Source organism: Salmo salar, chromosome 09 (assembly GCF_965601325.2).
Source record: "Salmo salar chromosome 09, fSalSal1, whole genome shotgun sequence".
Lineage (NCBI taxonomy): Eukaryota > Metazoa > Chordata > Actinopteri > Salmoniformes > Salmonidae > Salmo > Salmo salar.
In genome coordinates this window covers 64,274,695-64,299,866 of record NC_138299.1, presented here as the reverse complement: position 1 = coordinate 64,299,866, position 25,172 = coordinate 64,274,695, and the positions used below count along the sequence as shown (strand labels likewise).

The 25,172-nt window shown below is 37.4% G+C and overlaps 36 non-coding genes across 36 annotated transcripts; all 36 read left to right on the top strand.

The window, feature by feature from the left end:
- The first annotated feature begins 494 nt into the window (after positions 1-494).
- Positions 495-566, top strand: trnac-gca (transfer RNA cysteine (anticodon GCA)). The gene has a single exon. It is a non-coding gene; the product is annotated as a tRNA-Cys (tRNA).
- Positions 567-1,172: 606 nt separating this feature from the next.
- Positions 1,173-1,244, top strand: trnac-gca (transfer RNA cysteine (anticodon GCA)). Its single transcript has one exon. It is a non-coding gene; the product is annotated as a tRNA-Cys (tRNA).
- Positions 1,245-1,850: 606 nt separating this feature from the next.
- trnac-gca (transfer RNA cysteine (anticodon GCA)) lies at positions 1,851-1,922 on the top strand. The gene has a single exon. It is a non-coding gene; the product is annotated as a tRNA-Cys (tRNA).
- Positions 1,923-2,528: 606 nt separating this feature from the next.
- trnac-gca (transfer RNA cysteine (anticodon GCA)) lies at positions 2,529-2,600 on the top strand. Its single transcript has one exon. It is a non-coding gene; the product is annotated as a tRNA-Cys (tRNA).
- Positions 2,601-3,884: 1,284 nt separating this feature from the next.
- trnac-gca (transfer RNA cysteine (anticodon GCA)) lies at positions 3,885-3,956 on the top strand. The gene has a single exon. It is a non-coding gene; the product is annotated as a tRNA-Cys (tRNA).
- Positions 3,957-4,562: 606 nt separating this feature from the next.
- Positions 4,563-4,634, top strand: trnac-gca (transfer RNA cysteine (anticodon GCA)). The gene has a single exon. It is a non-coding gene; the product is annotated as a tRNA-Cys (tRNA).
- Positions 4,635-5,240: 606 nt separating this feature from the next.
- trnac-gca (transfer RNA cysteine (anticodon GCA)) lies at positions 5,241-5,312 on the top strand. Its single transcript has one exon. It is a non-coding gene; the product is annotated as a tRNA-Cys (tRNA).
- A 606-nt stretch (positions 5,313-5,918) lies between these two features.
- Positions 5,919-5,990, top strand: trnac-gca (transfer RNA cysteine (anticodon GCA)). Its single transcript has one exon. It is a non-coding gene; the product is annotated as a tRNA-Cys (tRNA).
- Positions 5,991-6,597: 607 nt separating this feature from the next.
- trnac-gca (transfer RNA cysteine (anticodon GCA)) lies at positions 6,598-6,669 on the top strand. The gene has a single exon. It is a non-coding gene; the product is annotated as a tRNA-Cys (tRNA).
- A 606-nt stretch (positions 6,670-7,275) lies between these two features.
- On the top strand, positions 7,276-7,347 carry trnac-gca (transfer RNA cysteine (anticodon GCA)). Its single transcript has one exon. It is a non-coding gene; the product is annotated as a tRNA-Cys (tRNA).
- Positions 7,348-7,953: 606 nt separating this feature from the next.
- On the top strand, positions 7,954-8,025 carry trnac-gca (transfer RNA cysteine (anticodon GCA)). The gene has a single exon. It is a non-coding gene; the product is annotated as a tRNA-Cys (tRNA).
- A 606-nt stretch (positions 8,026-8,631) lies between these two features.
- trnac-gca (transfer RNA cysteine (anticodon GCA)) lies at positions 8,632-8,703 on the top strand. The gene has a single exon. It is a non-coding gene; the product is annotated as a tRNA-Cys (tRNA).
- A 606-nt stretch (positions 8,704-9,309) lies between these two features.
- Positions 9,310-9,381, top strand: trnac-gca (transfer RNA cysteine (anticodon GCA)). Its single transcript has one exon. It is a non-coding gene; the product is annotated as a tRNA-Cys (tRNA).
- A 606-nt stretch (positions 9,382-9,987) lies between these two features.
- Positions 9,988-10,059, top strand: trnac-gca (transfer RNA cysteine (anticodon GCA)). Its single transcript has one exon. It is a non-coding gene; the product is annotated as a tRNA-Cys (tRNA).
- A 606-nt stretch (positions 10,060-10,665) lies between these two features.
- On the top strand, positions 10,666-10,737 carry trnac-gca (transfer RNA cysteine (anticodon GCA)). The gene has a single exon. It is a non-coding gene; the product is annotated as a tRNA-Cys (tRNA).
- A 606-nt stretch (positions 10,738-11,343) lies between these two features.
- On the top strand, positions 11,344-11,415 carry trnac-gca (transfer RNA cysteine (anticodon GCA)). Its single transcript has one exon. It is a non-coding gene; the product is annotated as a tRNA-Cys (tRNA).
- Positions 11,416-12,021: 606 nt separating this feature from the next.
- trnac-gca (transfer RNA cysteine (anticodon GCA)) lies at positions 12,022-12,093 on the top strand. Its single transcript has one exon. It is a non-coding gene; the product is annotated as a tRNA-Cys (tRNA).
- Positions 12,094-12,699: 606 nt separating this feature from the next.
- On the top strand, positions 12,700-12,771 carry trnac-gca (transfer RNA cysteine (anticodon GCA)). Its single transcript has one exon. It is a non-coding gene; the product is annotated as a tRNA-Cys (tRNA).
- Positions 12,772-13,377: 606 nt separating this feature from the next.
- On the top strand, positions 13,378-13,449 carry trnac-gca (transfer RNA cysteine (anticodon GCA)). Its single transcript has one exon. It is a non-coding gene; the product is annotated as a tRNA-Cys (tRNA).
- A 606-nt stretch (positions 13,450-14,055) lies between these two features.
- trnac-gca (transfer RNA cysteine (anticodon GCA)) lies at positions 14,056-14,127 on the top strand. The gene has a single exon. It is a non-coding gene; the product is annotated as a tRNA-Cys (tRNA).
- A 606-nt stretch (positions 14,128-14,733) lies between these two features.
- On the top strand, positions 14,734-14,805 carry trnac-gca (transfer RNA cysteine (anticodon GCA)). Its single transcript has one exon. It is a non-coding gene; the product is annotated as a tRNA-Cys (tRNA).
- Positions 14,806-15,411: 606 nt separating this feature from the next.
- On the top strand, positions 15,412-15,483 carry trnac-gca (transfer RNA cysteine (anticodon GCA)). Its single transcript has one exon. It is a non-coding gene; the product is annotated as a tRNA-Cys (tRNA).
- Positions 15,484-16,089: 606 nt separating this feature from the next.
- On the top strand, positions 16,090-16,161 carry trnac-gca (transfer RNA cysteine (anticodon GCA)). Its single transcript has one exon. It is a non-coding gene; the product is annotated as a tRNA-Cys (tRNA).
- Positions 16,162-16,767: 606 nt separating this feature from the next.
- Positions 16,768-16,839, top strand: trnac-gca (transfer RNA cysteine (anticodon GCA)). The gene has a single exon. It is a non-coding gene; the product is annotated as a tRNA-Cys (tRNA).
- Positions 16,840-17,445: 606 nt separating this feature from the next.
- On the top strand, positions 17,446-17,517 carry trnac-gca (transfer RNA cysteine (anticodon GCA)). The gene has a single exon. It is a non-coding gene; the product is annotated as a tRNA-Cys (tRNA).
- Positions 17,518-18,123: 606 nt separating this feature from the next.
- Positions 18,124-18,195, top strand: trnac-gca (transfer RNA cysteine (anticodon GCA)). The gene has a single exon. It is a non-coding gene; the product is annotated as a tRNA-Cys (tRNA).
- A 606-nt stretch (positions 18,196-18,801) lies between these two features.
- On the top strand, positions 18,802-18,873 carry trnac-gca (transfer RNA cysteine (anticodon GCA)). Its single transcript has one exon. It is a non-coding gene; the product is annotated as a tRNA-Cys (tRNA).
- A 606-nt stretch (positions 18,874-19,479) lies between these two features.
- On the top strand, positions 19,480-19,551 carry trnac-gca (transfer RNA cysteine (anticodon GCA)). The gene has a single exon. It is a non-coding gene; the product is annotated as a tRNA-Cys (tRNA).
- Positions 19,552-20,157: 606 nt separating this feature from the next.
- trnac-gca (transfer RNA cysteine (anticodon GCA)) lies at positions 20,158-20,229 on the top strand. Its single transcript has one exon. It is a non-coding gene; the product is annotated as a tRNA-Cys (tRNA).
- A 606-nt stretch (positions 20,230-20,835) lies between these two features.
- trnac-gca (transfer RNA cysteine (anticodon GCA)) lies at positions 20,836-20,907 on the top strand. Its single transcript has one exon. It is a non-coding gene; the product is annotated as a tRNA-Cys (tRNA).
- A 606-nt stretch (positions 20,908-21,513) lies between these two features.
- Positions 21,514-21,585, top strand: trnac-gca (transfer RNA cysteine (anticodon GCA)). The gene has a single exon. It is a non-coding gene; the product is annotated as a tRNA-Cys (tRNA).
- Positions 21,586-22,191: 606 nt separating this feature from the next.
- trnac-gca (transfer RNA cysteine (anticodon GCA)) lies at positions 22,192-22,263 on the top strand. The gene has a single exon. It is a non-coding gene; the product is annotated as a tRNA-Cys (tRNA).
- Positions 22,264-22,869: 606 nt separating this feature from the next.
- On the top strand, positions 22,870-22,941 carry trnac-gca (transfer RNA cysteine (anticodon GCA)). Its single transcript has one exon. It is a non-coding gene; the product is annotated as a tRNA-Cys (tRNA).
- Positions 22,942-23,547: 606 nt separating this feature from the next.
- trnac-gca (transfer RNA cysteine (anticodon GCA)) lies at positions 23,548-23,619 on the top strand. The gene has a single exon. It is a non-coding gene; the product is annotated as a tRNA-Cys (tRNA).
- Positions 23,620-24,225: 606 nt separating this feature from the next.
- Positions 24,226-24,297, top strand: trnac-gca (transfer RNA cysteine (anticodon GCA)). Its single transcript has one exon. It is a non-coding gene; the product is annotated as a tRNA-Cys (tRNA).
- A 606-nt stretch (positions 24,298-24,903) lies between these two features.
- Positions 24,904-24,975, top strand: trnac-gca (transfer RNA cysteine (anticodon GCA)). The gene has a single exon. It is a non-coding gene; the product is annotated as a tRNA-Cys (tRNA).
- Positions 24,976-25,172: the final 197 nt, after the last annotated feature.

The following is a 25,172-nucleotide window of genomic DNA, read 5'->3' as shown; positions in this document are numbered from 1 at the left end:
TCCTAAAAGAGGTGGAAGTGCAATAGACTTCACATCATGAGGTCTCAGGATCAAATCCTATTGTCAACTTGAAATCAAATATTTTATGGGTACGCTTTGAAAGAGAGAGTGTTCTTTATTAGGTTATGTAGATCGCCCTCTGAAATGTCCCTTATTAGACAATTTGTCAGGATCAAATCCTGGTTCCTCCTTGAATCATGTACTTTCTATGTGTATCTTGAGAGAGGGAGTGCTCCTTTTTTGGTTATGTTACACAATCTAAAATGTCCCTCATTAGATGTTTTTTCTCTCTGTCAGACAGTTCCTAACAGAGATGGAATTGCAATAGTCTTAGGTTCAAGAGGTCTCAGGTTCAAATCCTATAGTCAACATGAAATCAAATACTTTATGGGTATGTTGTCAAAGAGAGAGTGTTATGTATTAGGTTATGTAGATCTCCAGCTAAAATGTACCTTATTCGAGAATTTTTCCGCCTTTAGATAGTTTCTAGCAGAGGGGGTATAGCTCAGTGGTAGAGCATTTGACTGCAGATCAAGAGGTCCCAGGTTCAAATCCTGGTGCCCCCTTAAAATCAAGTGCTTTCTAAGAGTATAATTAGGGTTAGAGTACACCTTTTAAAATTATGTTACTCAATCAAAAATGTCCCTAATTAGATGTTTTTTCTCTCAGTTGAACCCTTCCTAAAAGAGGTGGAAGTGCAATAGACTTCAGATCATGAGGTCTCAGGATCAAATCCTATTGTCAACTTGAAATCAAATATTTTATGGGTACGCTTTGAAAGAGAGAGTGTTCTTTATTAGGTTATGTAGATCGCCCTCTGAAATGTCCCTTATTAGACAATTTGTCAGGATCAAATCCTGGTTCCCCCTTGAATCATGTACTTTCTATGTGTATCTTGAGAGAGGGAGTGCTCCTTTTTTGGTTATGTTACTCAATCTAAAATGTCCCTCATTAGATGTTTTTTCTCTCTGTCAGACAGTTCCTAACAGAGATGGAATTGCAATAGTCTTAGGTTCAAGAGGTCTCAGGTTCAAATCCTATAGTCAACATGAAATCAAATACTTTATGGGTATGTTGTCAAAGAGAGAGTGTTATGTATTAGGTTATGTAGATCTCCAGCTAAAATGTACCTTATTCGAGAATTTTTCCGCCTTTAGATAGTTTCTAGCTGAGGGGGTATAGCTCAGTGGTAGAGCATTTGACTGCAGATCAAGAGGTCCCAGGTTCAAATCCTGGTGCCCCCTTAAAATCAAGTGCTTTCTAAGAGTATAATTAGGGTTAGAGTACACCTTTTAAAATTATGTTACTCAATCAAAAATGTCCCTAATTAGATGTTTTTTCTCTCAGTTGAACCCTTCCTAAAAGAGGTGGAAGTGTAATAGACTTCAGATCATGAGGTCTCAGGATCAAATCCTATTGTCAACTTGAAATCAAATATTTTATGGGTACGCTTTGAAAGAGAGAGTGTTCTTTATTAGGTTATGTAGATCGCCCTCTGAAATGTCCCTTATTAGACAATTTGTCAGGATCAAATCCTGGTTCCCCCTTGAATCATGTACTTTCTATGTGTATCTTGAGAGAGGGAGTGCTCCTTTTTTGGTTATGTTACTCAATCTAAAATGTCCCTCATTAGATGTTTTTTCTCTCTGTCAGACAGTTCCTAACAGAGATGGAATTGCAATAGTCTTAGGTTCAAGAGGTCTCAGGTTCAAATCCTATAGTCAACATGAAATCAAATACTTTATGGGTATGTTGTCAAAGAGAGAGTGTTATGTATTAGGTTATGTAGATCTCCAGCTAAAATGTACCTTATTCGAGAATTTTTCCGCCTTTAGATAGTTTCTAGCTGAGGGGGTATAGCTCAGTGGTAGAGCATTTGACTGCAGATCAAGAGGTCCCAGGTTCAAATCCTGGTGCCCCCTTAAAATCAAGTGCTTTCTAAGAGTATAATTAGGGTTAGAGTACACTTTTTAAAATTATGTTACTCAATCTAAAATGTCCCTAATTAGATGGTTTTTCTCTCAGTTGAACCGTTCCTAAAAGAGGTGGAAGTGCAATAGACTTCAGATCATGAGGTCTCAGGATCAAATCCTATTGTCAACTTGAAATCAAATATTTTATGGGTACGCTTTGAAAGAGAGAGTGTTCTTTATTAGGTTATGTAGATCGCCCTCTGAAATGTCCCTTATTAGACAATTTGTCAGGATCAAATCCTGGTTCCTCCTTGAATCATGTACTTTCTATGTGTATCTTGAGAGAGGGAGTGCTCCTTTTTTGGTTATGTTACACAATCTAAAATGTCCCTCATTAGATGTTTTTTCTCTCTGTCAGACAGTTCCTAACAGAGATGGAATTGCAATAGTCTTAGGTTCAAGAGGTCTCAGGTTCAAATCCTATAGTCAACATGAAATCAAATACTTTATGGGTATGTTGTCAAAGAGAGAGTGTTATGTATTAGGTTATGTAGATCTCCAGCTAAAATGTACCTTATTCGAGAATTTTTCCGCCTTTAGATAGTTTCTAGCAGAGGGGGTATAGCTCAGTGGTAGAGCATTTGACTGCAGATCAAGAGGTCCCAGGTTCAAATCCTGGTGCCCCCTTAAAATCAAGTGCTTTCTAAGAGTATAATTAGGGTTAGAGTACACCTTTTAAAATTATGTTACTCAATCAAAAATGTCCCTAATTAGATGTTTTTTCTCTCAGTTGAACCCTTCCTAAAAGAGGTGGAAGTGCAATAGACTTCAGATCATGAGGTCTCAGGATCAAATCCTATTGTCAACTTGAAATCAAATATTTTATGGGTACGCTTTGAAAGAGAGAGTGTTCTTTATTAGGTTATGTAGATCGCCCTCTGAAATGTCCCTTATTAGACAATTTGTCAGGATCAAATCCTGGTTCCCCCTTGAATCATGTACTTTCTATGTGTATCTTGAGAGAGGGAGTGCTCCTTTTTTGGTTATGTTACTCAATCTAAAATGTCCCTCATTAGATGTTTTTTCTCTCTGTCAGACAGTTCCTAACAGAGATGGAATTGCAATAGTCTTAGGTTCAAGAGGTCTCAGGTTCAAATCCTATAGTCAACATGAAATCAAATACTTTATGGGTATGTTGTCAAAGAGAGAGTGTTATGTATTAGGTTATGTAGATCTCCAGCTAAAATGTACCTTATTCGAGAATTTTTCCGCCTTTAGATAGTTTCTAGCAGAGGGGGTATAGGTCAGTGGTAGAGCATTTGACTGCAGATCAAGAGGTCCCAGGTTCAAATCCTGGTGCCCAATTAAAATCAAGTGCTTTCTAAGAGTATAATTAGGGTTAGAGTACACTTTTTAAAATTATGTTACTCAATCTAAAATGTCCCTAATTAGATGGTTTTTCTCTCAGTTGAACCGTTCCTAAAAGAGGTGGAAGTGCAATAGACTTCAGATCATGAGGTCTCAGGATCAAATCCTATTGTCAACTTGAAATCAAATATTTTATGGGTACGCTTTGAAAGAGAGAGTGTTCTTTATTAGGTTATGTAGATCGCCCTCTGAAATGTCCCTTATTAGACAATTTGTCAGGATCAAATCCTGGTTCCCCCTTGAATCATGTACTTTCTATGTGTATCTTGAGAGAGGGAGTGCTCCTTTTTTGGTTATGTTACTCAATCTAAAATGTCCCTCATTAGATGTTTTTTCTCTCTGTCAGACAGTTCCTAACAGAGATGGAATTGCAATAGTCTTAGGTTCAAGAGGTCTCAGGTTCAAATCCTATAGTCAACATGAAATCAAATACTTTATGGGTATGTTGTCAAAGAGAGAGTGTTATGTATTAGGTTATGTAGATCTCCAGCTAAAATGTACCTTATTCGAGAATTTTTCCGCCTTTAGATAGTTTCTAGCTGAGGGGGTATAGCTCAGTGGTAGAGCATTTGACTGCAGATCAAGAGGTCCCAGGTTCAAATCCTGGTGCCCCCTTAAAATCAAGTGCTTTCTAAGAGTATAATTAGGGTTAGAGTACACTTTTTTAAATTATGTTACTCAATCTAAAATGTCCCTAATTAGATGTTTTTTCTCTCAGTTGAACCGTTCCTAAAAGAGGTGGAAGTGCAATAGACTTCAGATCATGAGGTCTCAGGATCAAATCCTATTGTCAACTTGAAATCAAATATTTTATGGGTACGCTTTGAAAGAGAGAGTGTTCTTTATTAGGTTATGTAGATCGCCCTCTGAAATGTCCCTTATTAGACAATTTGTCAGGATCAAATCCTGGTTCCCCCTTGAATCATGTACTTTCTATGTGTATCTTGAGAGAGGGAGTGCTCCTTTTTTGGTTATGTTACTCAATCTAAAATGTCCCTCATTAGATGTTTTTTCTCTCTGTCAGACAGTTCCTAACAGAGATGGAATTGCAATAGTCTTAGGTTCAAGAGGTCTCAGGTTCAAATCCTATAGTCAACATGAAATCAAATACTTTATGGGTATGTTGTCAAAGAGAGAGTGTTATGTATTAGGTTATGTAGATCTCCAGCTAAAATGTACCTTATTCGAGAATTTTTCCGCCTTTAGATAGTTTCTAGCAGAGGGGGTATAGGTCAGTGGTAGAGCATTTGACTGCAGATCAAGAGGTCCCAGGTTCAAATCCTGGTGCCCCCTTAAAATCAAGTGCTTTCTAAGAGTATAATTAGGGTTAGAGTACACTTTTTAAAATTATGTTACTCAATCTAAAATGTCCCTAATTAGATGGTTTTTCTCTCAGTTTAACCGTTCCTAAAAGAGGTGGAAGTGCAATAGACTTCAGATCATGAGGTCTCAGGATCAAATCCTATTGTCAACTTGAAATCAAATATTTTATGGGTACGCTTTGAAAGAGAGAGTGTTCTTTATTAGGTTATGTAGATCGCCCTCTGAAATGTCCCTTATTAGACAATTTGTCAGGATCAAATCCTGGTTCCTCCTTGAATCATGTACTTTCTATGTGTATCTTGAGAGAGGGAGTGCTCCTTTTTTGGTTATGTTACACAATCTAAAATGTCCCTCATTAGATGTTTTTTCTCTCTGTCAGACAGTTCCTAACAGAGATGGAATTGCAATAGTCTTAGGTTCAAGAGGTCTCAGGTTCAAATCCTATAGTCAACATGAAATCAAATACTTTATGGGTATGTTGTCAAAGAGAGAGTGTTATGTATTAGGTTATGTAGATCTCCAGCTAAAATGTACCTTATTCGAGAATTCTTCCGCCTTTAGATAGTTTCTAGCAGAGGGGGTATAGCTCAGTGGTAGAGCATTTGACTGCAGATCAAGAGGTCCCAGGTTCAAATCCTGGTGCCCCCTTAAAATCAAGTGCTTTCTAAGAGTATAATTAGGGTTAGAGTACACCTTTTAAAATTATGTTACTCAATCAAAAATGTCCCTAATTAGATGTTTTTTCTCTCAGTTGAACCCTTCCTAAAAGAGGTGGAAGTGCAATAGACTTCAGATCATGAGGTCTCAGGATCAAATCCTATTGTCAACTTGAAATCAAATATTTTATGGGTACGCTTTGAAAGAGAGAGTGTTCTTTATTAGGTTATGTAGATCGCCCTCTGAAATGTCCCTTATTAGACAATTTGTCAGGATCAAATCCTGGTTCCTCCTTGAATCATGTACTTTCTATGTGTATCTTGAGAGAGGGAGTGCTCCTTTTTTGGTTATGTTACACAATCTAAAATGTCCCTCATTAGATGTTTTTTCTCTCTGTCAGACAGTTCCTAACAGAGATGGAATTGCAATAGTCTTAGGTTCAAGAGGTCTCAGGTTCAAATCCTATAGTCAACATGAAATCAAATACTTTATGGGTATGTTGTCAAAGAGAGAGTGTTATGTATTAGGTTATGTAGATCTCCAGCTAAAATGTACCTTATTCGAGAATTCTTCCGCCTTTAGATAGTTTCTAGCAGAGGGGGTATAGCTCAGTGGTAGAGCATTTGACTGCAGATCAAGAGGTCCCAGGTTCAAATCCTGGTGCCCCCTTAAAATCAAGTGCTTTCTAAGAGTATAATTAGGGTTAGAGTACACCTTTTAAAATTATGTTACTCAATCAAAAATGTCCCTAATTAGATGGTTTTTTCTCTCAGTTGAACCCTTCCTAAAAGAGGTGGAAGTGCAATAGACTTCAGATCATGAGGTCTCAGGATCAAATCCTATTGTCAACTTGAAATCAAATATTTTATGGGTACGCTTTGAAAGAGAGAGTGTTCTTTATTAGGTTATGTAGATCGCCCTCTGAAATGTCCCTTATTAGACAATTTGTCAGGATCAAATCCTGGTTCCTCCTTGAATCATGTACTTTCTATGTGTATCTTGAGAGAGGGAGTGCTCCTTTTTTGGTTATGTTACACAATCTAAAATGTCCCTCATTAGATGTTTTTTCTCTCTGTCAGACAGTTCCTAACAGAGATGGAATTGCAATAGTCTTAGGTTCAAGAGGTCTCAGGTTCAAATCCTATAGTCAACATGAAATCAAATACTTTATGGGTATGTTGTCAAAGAGAGAGTGTTATGTATTAGGTTATGTAGATCTCCAGCTAAAATGTACCTTATTCGAGAATTTTTCCGCCTTTAGATAGTTTCTAGCAGAGGGGGTATAGGTCAGTGGTAGAGCATTTGACTGCAGATCAAGAGGTCCCAGGTTCAAATCCTGGTGCCCCCTTAAAATCAAGTGCTTTCTAAGAGTATAATTAGGGTTAGAGTACACTTTTTAAAATTATGTTACTCAATCTAAAATGTCCCTAATTAGATGGTTTTTCTCTCAGTTGAACCGTTCCTAAAAGAGGTGGAAGTGCAATAGACTTCAGATCATGAGGTCTCAGGATCAAATCCTATTGTCAACTTGAAATCAAATATTTTATGGGTACGCTTTGAAAGAGAGAGTGTTCTTTATTAGGTTATGTAGATCGCCCTCTGAAATGTCCCTTATTAGACAATTTGTCAGGATCAAATCCTGGTTCCTCCTTGAATCATGTACTTTCTATGTGTATCTTGAGAGAGGGAGTGCTCCTTTTTTGGTTATGTTACACAATCTAAAATGTCCCTCATTAGATGTTTTTTCTCTCTGTCAGACAGTTCCTAACAGAGATGGAATTGCAATAGTCTTAGGTTCAAGAGGTCTCAGGATCAAATCCTATAGTCAACATGAAATCAAATACTTTATGGGTATGTTGTCAAAGAGAGAGTGTTATGTATTAGGTTATGTAGATCTCCAGCTAAAATGTACCTTATTCGAGAATTTTTCCGCCTTTAGATAGTTTCTAGCAGAGGGGGTATAGGTCAGTGGTAGAGCATTTGACTGCAGATCAAGAGGTCCCAGGTTCAAATCCTGGTGCCCCCTTAAAATCAAGTGCTTTCTAAGAGTATAATTAGGGTTAGAGTACACCTTTTAAAATGATGTTACTCAATCAAAAATGTCCCTAATTAGATGTTTTTTCTCTCAGTTGAACCCTTCCTAAAAGAGGTGGAAGTGCAATAGACTTCAGATCATGAGGTCTCAGGATCAAATCCTATTGTCAACTTGAAATCAAATATTTTATGGGTACGCTTTGAAAGAGAGAGTGTTCTTTATTAGGTTATGTAGATGGCCCTCTGAAATGTCCCTTATTAGACAATTTGTCAGGATCAAATCCTGGTTCCCCCTTGAATCATGTACTTTCTATGTGTATCTTGAGAGAGGGAGTGCTCCTTTTTTGGTTATGTTACTCAATCTAAAATGTCCCTCATTAGATGTTTTTTCTCTCTGTCAGACAGTTCCTAACAGAGATGGAATTGCAATAGTCTTAGGTTCAAGAGGTCTCAGGTTCAAATCCTATAGTCAACATGAAATCAAATACTTTATGGGTATGTTGTCAAAGAGAGAGTGTTATGTATTAGGTTATGTAGATCTCCAGCTAAAATGTACCTTATTCGAGAATTTTTCCGCCTTTAGATAGTTTCTAGCTGAGGGGGTATAGCTCAGTGGTAGAGCATTTGAATGCAGATCAAGAGGTCCCGGGTTCAAATCCTGGTGCCCCCTTAAAATCAAGTGCTTTCTAAGAGTATAATTAGGGTTAGAGTACACCTTTTAAAATTATGTTACTCAATCAAAAATGTACCTAATTAGATGTTTTTTCTCTCAGTTGAACCCTTCCTAAAAGAGGTGGAAGTGTAATAGACTTCAGATCATGAGGTCTCAGGATCAAATCCTATTGTCAACTTGAAATCAAATATTTTATGGGTACGCTTTGAAAGAGAGAGTGTTCTTTATTAGGTTATGTAGATCGCCCTCTGAAATGTCCCTTATTAGACAATTTGTCAGGATCAAATCCTGGTTCCTCCTTGAATCATGTACTTTCTATGTGTATCTTGAGAGAGGGAGTGCTCCTTTTTTGGTTATGTTACACAATCTAAAATGTCCCTCATTAGATGTTTTTTCTCTCTGTCAGACAGTTCCTAACAGAGATGGAATTGCAATAGTCTTAGGTTCAAGAGGTCTCAGGTTCAAATCCTATAGTCAACATGAAATCAAATACTTTATGGGTATGTTGTCAAAGAGAGAGTGTTATGTATTAGGTTATGTAGATCTCCAGCTAAAATGTACCTTATTCGAGAATTTTTCCGCCTTTAGATAGTTTCTAGCAGAGGGGGTATAGGTCAGTGGTAGAGCATTTGACTGCAGATCAAGAGGTCCCAGGTTCAAGTCCTGGTGCCCCCTTAAAATCAAGTGCTTTCTAAGAGTATAATTAGGGTTAGAGTACACTTTTTAAAATTATGTTACTCAATCTAAAATGTCCCTAATTAGATGGTTTTTCTCTCAGTTGAACCGTTCCTAAAAGAGGTGGAAGTGCAATAGACTTCAGATCATGAGGTCTCAGGATCAAATCCTATTGTCAACTTGAAATCAAATATTTTATGGGTACGCTTTGAAAGAGAGAGTGTTCTTTATTAGGTTATGTAGATCGCCCTCTGAAATGTCCCTTATTAGACAATTTGTCAGGATCAAATCCTGGTTCCTCCTTGAATCATGTACTTTCTATGTGTATCTTGAGAGAGGGAGTGCTCCTTTTTTGGTTATGTTACACAATCTAAAATGTCCCTCATTAGATGTTTTTTCTCTCTGTCAGACAGTTCCTAACAGAGATGGAATTGCAATAGTCTTAGGTTCAAGAGGTCTCAGGTTCAAATCCTATAGTCAACATGAAATCAAATACTTTATGGGTATGTTGTCAAAGAGAGAGTGTTATGTATTAGGTTATGTAGATCTCCAGCTAAAATGTACCTTATTCGAGAATTTTTCCGCCTTTAGATAGTTTCTAGCAGAGGGGGTATAGGTCAGTGGTAGAGCATTTGACTGCAGATCAAGAGGTCCCAGGTTCAAATCCTGGTGCCCCCTTAAAATCAAGTGCTTTCTAAGAGTATAATTAGGGTTAGAGTACACTTTTTAAAATTATGTTACTCAATCTAAAATGTCCCTAATTAGATGGTTTTTCTCTCAGTTGAACCGTTCCTAAAAGAGGTGGAAGTGCAATAGACTTCAGATCATGAGGTCTCAGGATCAAATCCTATTGTCAACTTGAAATCAAATATTTTATGGGTACGCTTTGAAAGAGAGAGTGTTCTTTATTAGGTTATGTAGATCGCCCTCTGAAATGTCCCTTATTAGACAATTTGTCAGGATCAAATCCTGGTTCCTCCTTGAATCATGTACTTTCTATGTGTATCTTGAGAGAGGGAGTGCTCCTTTTTTGGTTATGTTACACAATCTAAAATGTCCCTCATTAGATGTTTTTTCTCTCTGTCAGACAGTTCCTAACAGAGATGGAATTGCAATAGTCTTAGGTTCAAGAGGTCTCAGGATCAAATCCTATAGTCAACATGAAATCAAATACTTTATGGGTATGTTGTCAAAGAGAGAGTGTTATGTATTAGGTTATGTAGATCTCCAGCTAAAATGTACCTTATTCGAGAATTTTTCCGCCTTTAGATAGTTTCTAGCAGAGGGGGTATAGGTCAGTGGTAGAGCATTTGACTGCAGATCAAGAGGTCCCAGGTTCAAATCCTGGTGCCCCCTTAAAATCAAGTGCTTTCTAAGAGTATAATTAGGGTTAGAGTACACTTTTTAAAATTATGTTACTCAATCTAAAATGTCCCTAATTAGATGGTTTTTCTCTCAGTTGAACCGTTCCTAAAAGAGGTGGAAGTGCAATAGACTTCAGATCATGAGGTCTCAGGATCAAATCCTATTGTCAACTTGAAATCAAATATTTTATGGGTACGCTTTGAAAGAGAGAGTGTTCTTTATTAGGTTATGTAGATCGCCCTCTGAAATGTCCCTTATTAGACAATTTGTCAGGATCAAATCCTGGTTCCTCCTTGAATCATGTACTTTCTATGTGTATCTTGAGAGAGGGAGTGCTCCTTTTTTGGTTATGTTACACAATCTAAAATGTCCCTCATTAGATGTTTTTTCTCTCTGTCAGACAGTTCCTAACAGAGATGGAATTGCAATAGTCTTAGGTTCAAGAGGTCTCAGGATCAAATCCTATAGTCAACATGAAATCAAATACTTTATGGGTATGTTGTCAAAGAGAGAGTGTTATGTATTAGGTTATGTAGATCTCCAGCTAAAATGTACCTTATTCGAGAATTTTTCCGCCTTTAGATAGTTTCTAGCAGAGGGGGTATAGCTCAGTGGTAGAGCATTTGACTGCAGATCAAGAGGTCCCAGGTTCAAATCCTGGTGCCCCCTTAAAATCAAGTGCTTTCTAAGAGTATAATTAGGGTTAGAGTACACCTTTTAAAATGATGTTACTCAATCAAAAATGTCCCTAATTAGATGTTTTTTCTCTCAGTTGAACCCTTCCTAAAAGAGGTGGAAGTGCAATAGACTTCAGATCATGAGGTCTCAGGATCAAATCCTATTGTCAACTTGAAATCAAATATTTTATGGGTACGCTTTGAAAGAGAGAGTGTTCTTTATTAGGTTATGTAGATCGCCCTCTGAAATGTCCCTTATTAGACAATTTGTCAGGATCAAATCCTGGTTCCCCCTTGAATCATGTACTTTCTATGTGTATCTTGAGAGAGGGAGTGCTCCTTTTTTGGTTATGTTACTCAATCTAAAATGTCCCTCATTAGATGTTTTTTCTCTCTGTCAGACAGTTCCTAACAGAGATGGAATTGCAATAGTCTTAGGTTCAAGAGGTCTCAGGTTCAAATCCTATAGTCAACATGAAATCAAATACTTTATGGGTATGTTGTCAAAGAGAGAGTGTTATGTATTAGGTTATGTAGATCTCCAGCTAAAATGTACCTTATTCGAGAATTTTTCCGCCTTTAGATAGTTTCTAGCTGAGGGGGTATAGCTCAGTGGTAGAGCATTTGAATGCACATCAAGAGGTCCCAGGTTCAAATCCTGGTGCCCCCTTAAAATCAAGTGCTTTCTAAGAGTATAATTAGGGTTAGAGTACACCTTTTAAAATTATGTTACTCAATCAAAAATGTCCCTAATTAGATGTTTTTTCTCTCAGTTGAACCCTTCCTAAAAGAGGTGGAAGTGTAATAGACTTCAGATCATGAGGTCTCAGGATCAAATCCTATTGTCAACTTGAAATCAAATATTTTATGGGTACGCTTTGAAAGAGAGAGTGTTCTTTATTAGGTTATGTAGATCGCCCTCTGAAATGTCCCTTATTAGACAATTTGTCAGGATCAAATCCTGGTTCCTCCTTGAATCATGTACTTTCTATGTGTATCTTGAGAGAGGGAGTGCTCCTTTTTTGGTTATGTTACACAATCTAAAATGTCCCTCATTAGATGTTTTTTCTCTCTGTCAGACAGTTCCTAACAGAGATGGAATTGCAATAGTCTTAGGTTCAAGAGGTCTCAGGTTCAAATCCTATAGTCAACATGAAATCAAATACTTTATGGGTATGTTGTCAAAGAGAGAGTGTTATGTATTAGGTTATGTAGATCTCCAGCTAAAATGTACCTTATTCGAGAATTTTTCCGCCTTTAGATAGTTTCTAGCAGAGGGGGTATAGGTCAGTGGTAGAGCATTTGACTGCAGATCAAGAGGTCCCAGGTTCAAGTCCTGGTGCCCCCTTAAAATCAAGTGCTTTCTAAGAGTATAATTAGGGTTAGAGTACACTTTTTAAAATTATGTTACTCAATCTAAAATGTCCCTAATTAGATGGTTTTTCTCTCAGTTGAACCGTTCCTAAAAGAGGTGGAAGTGCAATAGACTTCAGATCATGAGGTCTCAGGATCAAATCCTATTGTCAACTTGAAATCAAATATTTTATGGGTACGCTTTGAAAGAGAGAGTGTTCTTTATTAGGTTATGTAGATCGCCCTCTGAAATGTCCCTTATTAGACAATTTGTCAGGATCAAATCCTGGTTCCTCCTTGAATCATGTACTTTCTATGTGTATCTTGAGAGAGGGAGTGCTCCTTTTTTGGTTATGTTACACAATCTAAAATGTCCCTCATTAGATGTTTTTTCTCTCTGTCAGACAGTTCCTAACAGAGATGGAATTGCAATAGTCTTAGGTTCAAGAGGTCTCAGGTTCAAATCCTATAGTCAACATGAAATCAAATACTTTATGGGTATGTTGTCAAAGAGAGAGTGTTATGTATTAGGTTATGTAGATCTCCAGCTAAAATGTACCTTATTCGAGAATTTTTCCGCCTTTAGATAGTTTCTAGCAGAGGGGGTATAGCTCAGTGGTAGAGCATTTGACTGCAGATCAAGAGGTCCCAGGTTCAAATCCTGGTGCCCCCTTAAAATCAAGTGCTTTCTAAGAGTATAATTAGGGTTAGAGTACACCTTTTAAAATTATGTTACTCAATCAAAAATGTCCCTAATTAGATGTTTTTTCTCTCAGTTGAACCCTTCCTAAAAGAGGTGGAAGTGTAATAGACTTCAGATCATGAGGTCTCAGGATCAAATCCTATTGTCAACTTGAAATCAAATATTTTATGGGTACGCTTTGAAAGAGAGAGTGTTCTTTATTAGGTTATGTAGATCGCCCTCTGAAATGTCCCTTATTAGACAATTTGTCAGGATCAAATCCTGGTTCCTCCTTGAATCATGTACTTTCTATGTGTATCTTGAGAGAGGGAGTGCTCCTTTTTTGGTTATGTTACACAATCTAAAATGTCCCTCATTAGATGTTTTTTCTCTCTGTCAGACAGTTCCTAACAGAGATGGAATTGCAATAGTCTTAGGTTCAAGAGGTCTCAGGTTCAAATCCTATAGTCAACATGAAATCAAATACTTTATGGGTATGTTGTCAAAGAGAGAGTGTTATGTATTAGGTTATGTAGATCTCCAGCTAAAATGTACCTTATTCGAGAATTTTTCCGCCTTTAGATAGTTTCTAGCAGAGGGGGTATAGGTCAGTGGTAGAGCATTTGACTGCAGATCAAGAGGTCCCAGGTTCAAGTCCTGGTGCCCCCTTAAAATCAAGTGCTTTCTAAGAGTATAATTAGGGTTAGAGTACACTTTTTAAAATTATGTTACTCAATCTAAAATGTCCCTAATTAGATGGTTTTTCTCTCAGTTGAACCGTTCCTAAAAGAGGTGGAAGTGCAATAGACTTCAGATCATGAGGTCTCAGGATCAAATCCTATTGTCAACTTGAAATCAAATATTTTATGGGTACGCTTTGAAAGAGAGAGTGTTCTTTATTAGGTTATGTAGATCGCCCTCTGAAATGTCCCTTATTAGACAATTTGTCAGGATCAAATCCTGGTTCCTCCTTGAATCATGTACTTTCTATGTGTATCTTGAGAGAGGGAGTGCTCCTTTTTTGGTTATGTTACACAATCTAAAATGTCCCTCATTAGATGTTTTTTCTCTCTGTCAGACAGTTCCTAACAGAGATGGAATTGCAATAGTCTTAGGTTCAAGAGGTCTCAGGTTCAAATCCTATAGTCAACATGAAATCAAATACTTTATGGGTATGTTGTCAAAGAGAGAGTGTTATGTATTAGGTTATGTAGATCTCCAGCTAAAATGTACCTTATTCGAGAATTTTTCCGCCTTTAGATAGTTTCTAGCAGAGGGGGTATAGCTCAGTGGTAGAGCATTTGACTGCAGATCAAGAGGTCCCAGGTTCAAATCCTGGTGCCCCCTTAAAATCAAGTGCTTTCTAAGAGTATAATTAGGGTTAGAGTACACCTTTTAAAATTATGTTACTCAATCAAAAATGTCCCTAATTAGATGTTTTTTCTCTCAGTTGAACCCTTCCTAAAAGAGGTGGAAGTGCAATAGACTTCAGATCATGAGGTCTCAGGATCAAATCCTATTGTCAACTTGAAATCAAATATTTTATGGGTACGCTTTGAAAGAGAGAGTGTTCTTTATTAGGTTATGTAGATCGCCCTCTGAAATGTCCCTTATTAGACAATTTGTCAGGATCAAATCCTGGTTCCCCCTTGAATCATGTACTTTCTATGTGTATCTTGAGAGAGGGAGTGCTCCTTTTTTGGTTATGTTACTCAATCTAAAATGTCCCTCATTAGATGTTTTTTCTCTCTGTCAGACAGTTCCTAACAGAGATGGAATTGCAATAGTCTTAGGTTCAAGAGGTCTCAGGTTCAAATCCTATAGTCAACATGAAATCAAATACTTTATGGGTATGTTGTCAAAGAGAGAGTGTTATGTATTAGGTTATGTAGATCTCCAGCTAAAATGTACCTTATTCGAGAATTTTTCCGCCTTTAGATAGTTTCTAGCTGAGGGGGTATAGCTCAGTGGTAGAGCATTTGACTGCAGATCAAGAGGTCCCAGGTTCAAATCCTGGTGCCCCCTTAAAATCAAGTGCTTTCTAAGAGTATAATTAGGGTTAGAGTACTCTTTTTTAAATTATGTTACTCAATCTAAAATGTCCCTAATTAGATGGTTTTTCTCTCAGTTGAACCGTTCCTAAAAGAGGTGGAAGTGCAATAGACTTCAGATCATGAGGTCTCAGGATCAAATCCTATTGTCAACTTGAAATCAAATATTTTATGGGTACGCTTTGAAAGAGAGAGTGTTCTTTATTAGGTTATGTAGATCGCCCTCTGAAATGTCCCTTATTAGACAATTTGTCAGGATCAAATCCTGGTTCCCCCTTGAATCATGTACTTTCTATGTGTATCTTGAGAGAGGGAGTGCTCCTTTTTTGGTTATGTTACTCAATCTAAAATGTCCCTCATTAGATGTTTTTTCTCTCTGTCAGACAGTTCCTAACAGAGATGGAATTGCAATAGTCTTAGGTTCAAGAGGTCTCAGGTTCAAATCCTATAGTCAACATGAAATCAAATACTTTATGGGTATGTTGTCAAAGAGAGAGTGTTATGTATTAGGTTATGTAGATCTCCAGCTAAAATGTACCTTATTCGAGAATTTTTCCGCCTTTAGATAGTTTCTAGCAGAGGGGGTATAGCTCAGTGGTAGAGCATTTGACTGCAGATCAAGAGGTCCCAGGTTCAAATCCTGGTGCCCCCTTAAAATCAAGTGCTTTCTAAGAGTATAATTAGGGTTAGAGTACACTTTTTAAAATTATGTTACTCAATCTAAAATGTCCCTAATTAGATGGTTTATCTCTCAGTTGAACCGTTCCTAAAAGAGGTGGAAGTGCAATAGACTTCAGATCATGAGGTCTCAGGATCAAATCCTATTGTCAACTTGAAATCAAATATTTTATGGGTACGCTTTGAAAGAGAGAGTGTTCTTTATTAGGTTATGTAGATCGCCCTCTGAAATGTCCCTTATTAGACAATTTGTCAGGATCAAATCCTGGTTCCCCCTTGAATCATGTACTTTCTATGTGTATCTTGAGAGAGGGAGTGCTCCTTTTTTGGTTATGTTACTCAATCTAAAATGTCCCTCATTAGATGTTTTTTCTCTCTGTCAGACAGTTCCTAACAGAGATGGAATTGCAATAGTCTTAGGTTCAAGAGGTCTCAGGTTCAAATCCTATAGTCAACATGAAATCAAATACTTTATGGGTATGTTGTCAAAGAGAGTGTGTTATGTATTAGGTTATGTAGATCTCCAGCTAAAATGTACCTTATTCGAGAATTTTTCCGCCTTTAGATAGTTTCTAGCTGAGGGGGTATAGCTCAGTGGTAGAGCATTTGACTGCAGATCAAGAGGTCCCAGGTTCAAATCCTGGTGCCCCCTTAAAATCAAGTGCTTTCTAAGAGTATAATTAGGGTTAGAGTACACTTTTTTAAATTATGTTACTCAATCTAAAATGTCCCTAATTAGATGGTTTTTCTCTCAGTTGAACCGTTCCTAAAAGAGGTGGAAGTGCAATAGACTTCAGATCATGAGGTCTCAGGATCAAATCCTATTGTCAACTTGAAATCAAATATTTTATGGGTACGCTTTGAAAGAGAGAGTGTTCTTTATTAGGTTATGTAGATCGCCCTCTGAAATGTCCCTTATTAGACAATTTGTCAGGATCAAATCCTGGTTCCCCCTTGAATCATGTACTTTCTATGTGTATCTTGAGAGAGGGAGTGCTCCTTTTTTGGTTATGTTACTCAATCTAAAATGTCCCTCATTAGATGTTTTTTCTCTCTGTCAGACAGTTCCTAACAGAGATGGAATTGCAATAGTCTTAGGTTCAAGAGGTCTCAGGTTCAAATCCTATAGTCAACATGAAATCAAATACTTTATGGGTATGTTGTCAAAGAGAGAGTGTTATGTATTAGGTTATGTAGATCTCCAGCTAAAATGTACCTTATTCGAGAATTTTTCCGCCTTTAGATAGTTTCTAGCAGAGGGGGTATAGGTCAGTGGTAGAGCATTTGACTGCAGATCAAGAGGTCCCAGGTTCAAATCCTGGTGCCCCCTTAAAATCAAGTGCTTTCTAAGAGTATAATTAGGGTTAGAGTACACTTTTTAAAATTATGTTACTCAATCTAAAATGTCCCTAATTAGATGGTTTTTCTCTCAGTTGAACCGTACCTAAAAGAGGTGGAAGTGCAATAGACTTCAGATCATGAGGTCTCAGGATCAAATCCTATTGTCAACTTGAAATCAAATATTTTATGGGTACGCTTTGAAAGAGAGAGTGTTCTTTATTAGGTTATGTAGATCGCCCTCTGAAATGTCCCTTATTAGACAATTTGTCAGGATCAAATCCTGGTTCCCCCTTGAATCATGTACTTTCTATGTGTATCTTGAGAGAGGGAGTGCTCCTTTTTTGGTTATGTTACTCAATCTAAAATGTCCCTCATTAGATGTTTTTTCTCTCTGTCAGACAGTTCCTAACAGAGATGGAATTGCAATAGTCTTAGGTTCAAGAGGTCTCAGGTTCAAATCCTATAGTCAACATGAAATCAAATACTTTATAGGTATGTTGTCAAAGAGAGAGTGTTATGTATTAGGTTATGTAGATCTCCAGCTAAAATGTACCTTATTCGAGAATTTTTCCGCCTTTAGATAGTTTCTAGCTGAGGGGGTATAGCTCAGTGGTAGAGCATTTGACTGCAGATCAAGAGGTCCCAGGTTCAAATCCTGGTGCCCCCTTAAAATCAAGTGCTTTCTAAGAGTATAATTAGGGTTAGAGTACACTTTTTTAAATTATGTTACTCAATCTAAAATGTCCCTAATTAGATGGTTTTTCTCTCAGTTGAACCGTTCCTAAAAGAGGTGGAAGTGCAATAGACTTCAGATCATGAGGTCTCAGGATCAAATCCTATTGTCAACTTGAAATCAAATATTTTATGGGTACGCTTTGAAAGAGAGAGTGTTCTTTATTAGGTTATGTAGATCGCCCTCTGAAATGTCCCTTATTAGACAATTTGTCAGGATCAAATCCTGGTTCCTCCTTGAATCATGTACTTTCTATGTGTATCTTGAGAGAGGGAGTGCTCCTTTTTTGGTTATGTTACACAATCTAAAATGTCCCTCATTAGATGTTTTTTCTCTCTGTCAGACAGTTCCTAACAGAGATGGAATTGCAATAGTCTTAGGTTCAAGAGGTCTCAGGTTCAAATCCTATAGTCAACATGAAATCAAATACTTTATGGGTATGTTGTCAAAGAGAGAGTGTTATGTATTAGGTTATGTAGATCTCCAGCTAAAATGTACCTTATTCGAGAATTTTTCCGCCTTTAGATAGTTTCTAGCAGAGGGGGTATAGCTCAGTGGTAGAGCATTTGACTGCAGATCAAGAGGTCCCAGGTTCAAATCCTGGTGCCCCCTTAAAATCAAGTGCTTTCTAAGAGTGTAATTAGGGTTAGAGTATACCTTTTAAAATTATGTTACTCAATCAAAAATGTCCCTAATTAGATGTTTTTTCTCTCAGTTGAACCCTTCCTAAAAGAGGTGGAAGTGCAATAGACTTCAGATCATGAGGTCTCAGGATCAAATCCTATTGTCAACTTGAAATCAAATATTTTATGGGTACGCTTTGAAAGAGAGAGTGTTCTTTATTAGGTTATGTAGATCGCCCTCTGAAATGTCCCTTATTAGACAATTTGTCAGGATCAAATCCTGGTTCCCCCTTGAATCATGTACTTTCTATGTGTATCTTGAGAGAGGGAGTGCTCCTTTTTTGGTAATGTTACTCAATCTAAAATGTCCCTCATTAGATGTTTTTTCTCTCTGTCAGACAGTTCCTAACAGAGATGGAATTGCAATAGTCTTAGGTTCAAGAGCTCTCAGGTTCAAATCCTATAGTCAACATGAAATCAAATACTTTATGGGTATGTTGTCAAAGAGAGAGTGTTATGTATTAGGTTATGTAGATCTCCAGCTAAAATGTACCTTATTCGAGAATTTTTCCGCCTTTAGATAGTTTCTAGCAGAGGGGGTATAGGTCAGTGGTAGAGCATTTGACTGCAGATCAAGAGGTCCCAGGTTCAAATCCTGGTGCCCCCTTAAAATCAAGTGCTTTCTAAGAGTATAATTAGGTTTAGAGTACACTTTTTAAAATTATGTTACTCAATCTAAAATGTCCCTAATTAGATGGTTTTTCTCTCAGTTGAACCGTTCCTAAAAGAGGTGGAAGTGCAATAGACTTCAGATCATGAGGTCTCAGGATCAAATCCTATTGTCAACTTGAAATCAAATATTTTATGGGTACGCTTTGAAAGAGAGAGTGTTCTTTATTAGGTTATGTAGATCGCCCTCTGAAATGTCCCTTATTAGACAATTTGTCAGGATCAAATCCTGGTTCCTCCTTGAATCATGTACTTTCTATGTGTATCTTGAGAGAGGGAGTGCTCCTTTTTTGGTTATGTTACACAATCTAAAATGTCCCTCATTAGATGTTTTTTCTCTCTGTCAGACAGTTCCTAACAGAGATGGAATTGCAATAGTCTTAGGTTCAAGAGGTCTCAGGTTCAAATCCTATAGTCAACATGAAATCAAATACTTTATGGGTATGTTGTCAAAGAGAGAGTGTTATGTATTAGGTTATGTAGATCTCCAGCTAAAATGTACCTTATTCGAGAATTTTTCCGCCTTTAGATAGTTTCTAGCAGAGGGGGTATAGCTCAGTGGTAGAGCATTTGACTGCAGATCAAGAGGTCCCAGGTTCAAATCCTGGTGCCCCCTTAAAATCAAGTGCTTTCTAAGAGTGTAATTAGGGTTAGAGTACACCTTTTAAAATTATGTTACTCAATCAAAAATGTCCCTAATTAGATGTTTTTTCTCTCAGTTGAACCCTTCCTAAAAGAGGTGGAAGTGCAATAGACTTCAGATCATGAGGTCTCAGGATCAAATCCTATTGTCAACTTGAAATCAAATATTTTATGGGTACGCTTTGAAAGAGAGAGTGTTCTTTATTAGGTTATGTAGATCGCCCTCTGAAATGTCCCTTATTAGACAATTTGTCAGGATCAAATCCTGGTTCCCCCTTGAATCATGTACTTTCTATGTGTATCTTGAGAGAGGGAGTGCTCCTTTTTTGGTAATGTTACTCAATCTAAAATGTCCCTCATTAGATGTTTTTTCTCTCTGTCAGACAGTTCCTAACAGAGATGGAATTGCAATAGTCTTAGGTTCAAGAGCTCTCAGGTTCAAATCCTATAGTCAACATGAAATCAAATACTTTATGGGTATGTTGTCAAAGAGAGAGTGTTATGTATTAGGTTATGTAGATCTCCAGCTAAAATGTACCTTATTCGAGAATTTTTCCGCCTTTAGATAGTTTCTAGCAGAGGGGGTATAGGTCAGTGGTAGAGCATTTGACTGCAGATCAAGAGGTCCCAGGTTCAAATCCTGGTGCCCCCTTAAAATCAAGTGCTTTCTAAGAGTATAATTAGGGTTAGAGTACACTTTTTAAAATTATGTTACTCAATCTAAAATGTCCCTAATTAGATGGTTTTTCTCTCAGTTGAACCGTTCCTAAAAGAGGTGGAAGTGCAATAGACTTCAGATCATGAGGTCTCAGGATCAAATCCTATTGTCAACTTGAAATCAAATATTTTATGGGTACGCTTTGAAAGAGAGAGTGTTCTTTATTAGGTTATGTAGATCGCCCTCTGAAATGTCCCTTATTAGACAATTTGTCAGGATCAAATCCTGGTTCCTCCTTGAATCATGTACTTTCTATGTGTATCTTGAGAGAGGGAGTGCTCCTTTTTTGGTTATGTTACACAATCTAAAATGTCCCTCATTAGATGTTTTTTCTCTCTGTCAGACAGTTCCTAACAGAGATGGAATTGCAATAGTCTTAGGTTCAAGAGGTCTCAGGTTCAAATCCTATAGTCAACATGAAATCAAATACTTTATGGGTATGTTGTCAAAGAGAGAGTGTTATGTATTAGGTTATGTAGATCTCCAGCTAAAATGTACCTTATTCGAGAATTTTTCCGCCTTTAGATAGTTTTTAGCAGAGGGGGTATAGCTCAGTGGTAGAGCATTTGACTGCAGATCAAGAGGTCCCAGGTTCAAATCCTGGTGCCCCCTTAAAATCAAGTGCTTTCTAAGAGTATAATTAGGGTTAGAGTACACATTTTAAAATGATGTTACTCAATCAAAAATGTCCCTAATTAGATGGTTTTTCTCTCAGTTGAACCGTTCCTAAAAGAGGTGGAAGTGCAATAGACTTCAGATCATGAGGTCTCAGGATCAAATCCTATTGTCAACTTGAAATCAAATATTTTATGGGTACGCTTTGAAAGAGAGAGTGTTCTTTATTAGGTTATGTAGATCGCCCTCTGAAATGTCCCTTATTAGACAATTTGTCAGGATCAAATCCTGGTTCCCCCTTGAATCATGTACTTTCTATGTGTATCTTGAGAGAGGGAGTGCTCCTTTTTTGGTTATGTTACTCAATCTAAAATGTCCCTCATTAGATGTTTTTTCTCTCTGTCAGACAGTTCCTAACAGAGATGGAATTGCAATAGTCTTAGGTTCAAGAGCTCTCAGATTCAAATCCTATAGTCAACATGAAATCAAATACTTTATGGGTATGTTGTCAAAGAGAGAGTGTTATGTATTAGGTTATGTAGATCTCCAGCTAAAATGTACCTTATTCGAGAATTTTTCCGCCTTTAGATAGTTTCTAGCAGAGGGGGTATAGGTCAGTGGTAGAGCATTTGACTGCAGATCAAGAGGTCCCAGGTTCAAATCCTGGTGCCCCCTTAAAATCAAGTGCTTTCTAAGAGTATAATTAGGGTTAGAGTACACTTTTTAAAATTATGTTACTCAATCTAAAATGTCCCTAATTAGATGGTTTTTCTCTCAGTTGAACCGTTCCTAAAAGAGGTGGAAGTGCAATAGACTTCAGATCATGAGGTCTCAGGATCAAATCCTATTGTCAACTTGAAATCAAATATTTTATGGGTACGCTTTGAAAGAGAGAGTGTTCTTTATTAGGTTATGTAGATCGCCCTCTGAAATGTCCCTTATTAGACAATTTGTCAGGATCAAATCCTGGTTCCCCCTTGAATCATGTACTTTCTATGTGTATCTTGAGAGAGGGAGTGCTCCTTTTTTGGTTATGTTACTCAATCTAAAATGTCCCTCATTAGATGTTTTTTCTCTCTGTCAGACAGTTCCTAACAGAGATGGAATTGCAATAGTCTTAGGTTCAAGAGGTCTCAGGTTCAAATCCTATAGTCAACATGAAATCAAATACTTTATGGGTATGTTGTCAAAGAGAGAGTGTTATGTATTAGGTTATGTAGATCTCCAGCTAAAATGTACCTTATTCGAGAATTTTTCCGCCTTTAGATAGTTTCTAGCAGAGGGGGTATAGGTCAGTGGTAGAGCATTTGACTGCAGATCAAGAGGTCCCAGGTTCAAATCCTGGTGCCCCCTTAAAATCAAGTGCTTTCTAAGAGTATAATTAGGGTTAGAGTACACTTTTTAAAATAATGTTACTCAATCTAAAATGTCCCTAATTAGATGGTTTTTCTCTCAGTTGAACCGTTCCTAAAAGAGGTGGAAGTGCAATAGACTTCAGATCATGAGGTCTCAGGATCAAATCCTATTGTCAACTTGAAATCAAATATTTTATGGGTACGCTTTGAAAGAGAGAGTGTTCTTTATTAGGTTATGTAGATCGCCCTCTGAAATGTCCCTTATTAGACAATTTGTCAGGATCAAATCCTGGTTCCTCCTTGAATCATGTACTTTCTATGTGTATCTTGAGAGAGGGAGTGCTCCTTTTTTGGTTATGTTACACAATCTAAAATGTCCCTCATTAGATGTTTTTTCTCTCTGTCAGACAGTTCCTAACAGAGATGGAATTGCAATAGTCTTAGGTTCAAGAGGTCTCAGGTTCAAATCCTATAGTCAACATGAAATCAAATACTTTATGGGTATGTTGTCAAAGAGAGAGTGTTATGTATTAGGTTATGTAGATCTCCAGCTAAAATGTACCTTATTCGAGAATTTTTCCGCCTTTAGATAGTTTTTAGCAGAGGGGGTATAGCTCAGTGGTAGAGCATTTGACTGCAGATCAAGAGGTCCCAGGTTCAAATCCTGGTGCCCCCTTAAAATCAAGTGCTTTCTAAGAGTATAATTAGGGTTAGAGTACACATTTTAAAATGATGTTACTCAATCAAAAATGTCCCTAATTAGATGGTTTTTCTCTCAGTTGAACCGTTCCTAAAAGAGGTGGAAGTGCAATAGACTTCAGATCATGAGGTCTCAGGATCAAATCCTATTGTCAACTTGAAATCAAATATTTTATGGGTACGCTTTGAAAGAGAGAGTGTTCTTTATTAGGTTATGTAGATCGCCCTCTGAAATGTCCCTTATTAGACAATTTGTCAGGATCAAATCCTGGTTCCCCCTTGAATCATGTACTTTCTATGTGTATCTTGAGAGAGGGAGTGCTCCTTTTTTGGTTATGTTACTCAATCTAAAATGTCCCTCATTAGATGTTTTTTCTCTCTGTCAGACAGTTCCTAACAGAGATGGAATTGCAATAGTCTTAGGTTCAAGAGCTCTCAGATTCAAATCCTATAGTCAACATGAAATCAAATACTTTATGGGTATGTTGTCAAAGAGAGAGTGTTATGTATTAGGTTATGTAGATCTCCAGCTAAAATGTACCTTATTCGAGAATTTTTCCGCCTTTAGATAGTTTCTAGCAGAGGGGGTATAGGTCAGTGGTAGAGCATTTGACTGCAGATCAAGAGGTCCCAGGTTCAAATCCTGGTGCCCCCTTAAAATCAAGTGCTTTCTAAGAGTATAATTAGGGTTAGAGTACACTTTTTAAAATTATGTTACTCAATCTAAAATGTCCCTAATTAGATGGTTTTTCTCTCAGTTGAACCGTTCCTAAAAGAGGTGGAAGTGCAATAGACTTCAGATCATGAGGTCTCAGGATCAAATCCTATTGTCAACTTGAAATCAAATATTTTATGGGTACGCTTTGAAAGAGAGAGTGTTCTTTATTAGGTTATGTAGATCGCCCTCTGAAATGTCCCTTATTAGACAATTTGTCAGGATCAAATCCTGGTTCCCCCTTGAATCATGTACTTTCTATGTGTATCTTGAGAGAGGGAGTGCTCCTTTTTTGGTTATGTTACTCAATCTAAAATGTCCCTCATTAGATGTTTTTTCTCTCTGTCAGACAGTTCCTAACAGAGATGGAATTGCAATAGTCTTAGGTTCAAGAGGTCTCAGGTTCAAATCCTATAGTCAACATGAAATCAAATACTTTATGGGTATGTTGTCAAAGAGAGAGTGTTATGTATTAGGTTATGTAGATCTCCAGCTAAAATGTACCTTATTCGAGAATTTTTCAGCCTTTAGATAGTTTCTAGCAGAGGGGGTATAGGTCAGTGGTAGAGCATTTGACTGCAGATCAAGAGGTCCCAGGTTCAAATCCTGGTGCCCCCTTAAAATCAAGTGCTTTCTAAGAGTATAATTAGGGTTAGAGTACACTTTTTAAAATAATGTTACTCAATCTAAAATGTCCCTAATTAGATGGTTTTTCTCTCAGTTGAACCGTTCCTAAAAGAGGTGGAAGTGCAATAGACTTCAGATCATGAGGTCTCAGGATCAAATCCTATTGTCAACTTGAAATCAAATATTTTATGGGTACGCTTTGAAAGAGAGAGTGTTCTTTATTAGGTTATGTAGATCGCCCTCTGAAATGTCCCTTATTAGACAATTTGTCAGGATCAAATCCTGGTTCCTCCTTGAATCATGTACTTTCTATGTGTATCTTGAGAGAGGGAGTGCTCCTTTTTTGGTTATGTTACACAATCTAAAATGTCCCTCATTAGATGTTTTTTCTCTCTGTCAGACAGTTCCTAACAGAGATGGAATTGCAATAGTCTTAGGTTCAAGAGGTCTCAGGTTCAAATCCTATAGTCAACATGAAATCAAATACTTTATGGGTATGTTGTCAAAGAGAGAGTGTTATGTATTAGGTTATGTAGATCTCCAGCTAAAATGTACCTTATTCGAGAATTTTTCCGCCTTTAGATAGTTTTTAGCGGAGGGGGTATAGCTCAGTGGTAGAGCATTTGACTGCAGATCAAGAGGTCCCAGGTTCAAATCCTGGTGCCCCCTTAAAATCAAGTGCTTTCTAAGAGTATAATTAGGGTTAGAGTACACATTTTAAAATGATGTTACTCAATCAAAAATGTCCCTAATTAGATGGTTTTTCTCTCAGTTGAACCGTTCCTAAAAGAGGTGGAAGTGCAATAGACTTCAGATCATGAGGTCTCAGGATCAAATCCTATTGTCAACTTGAAATCAAATATTTT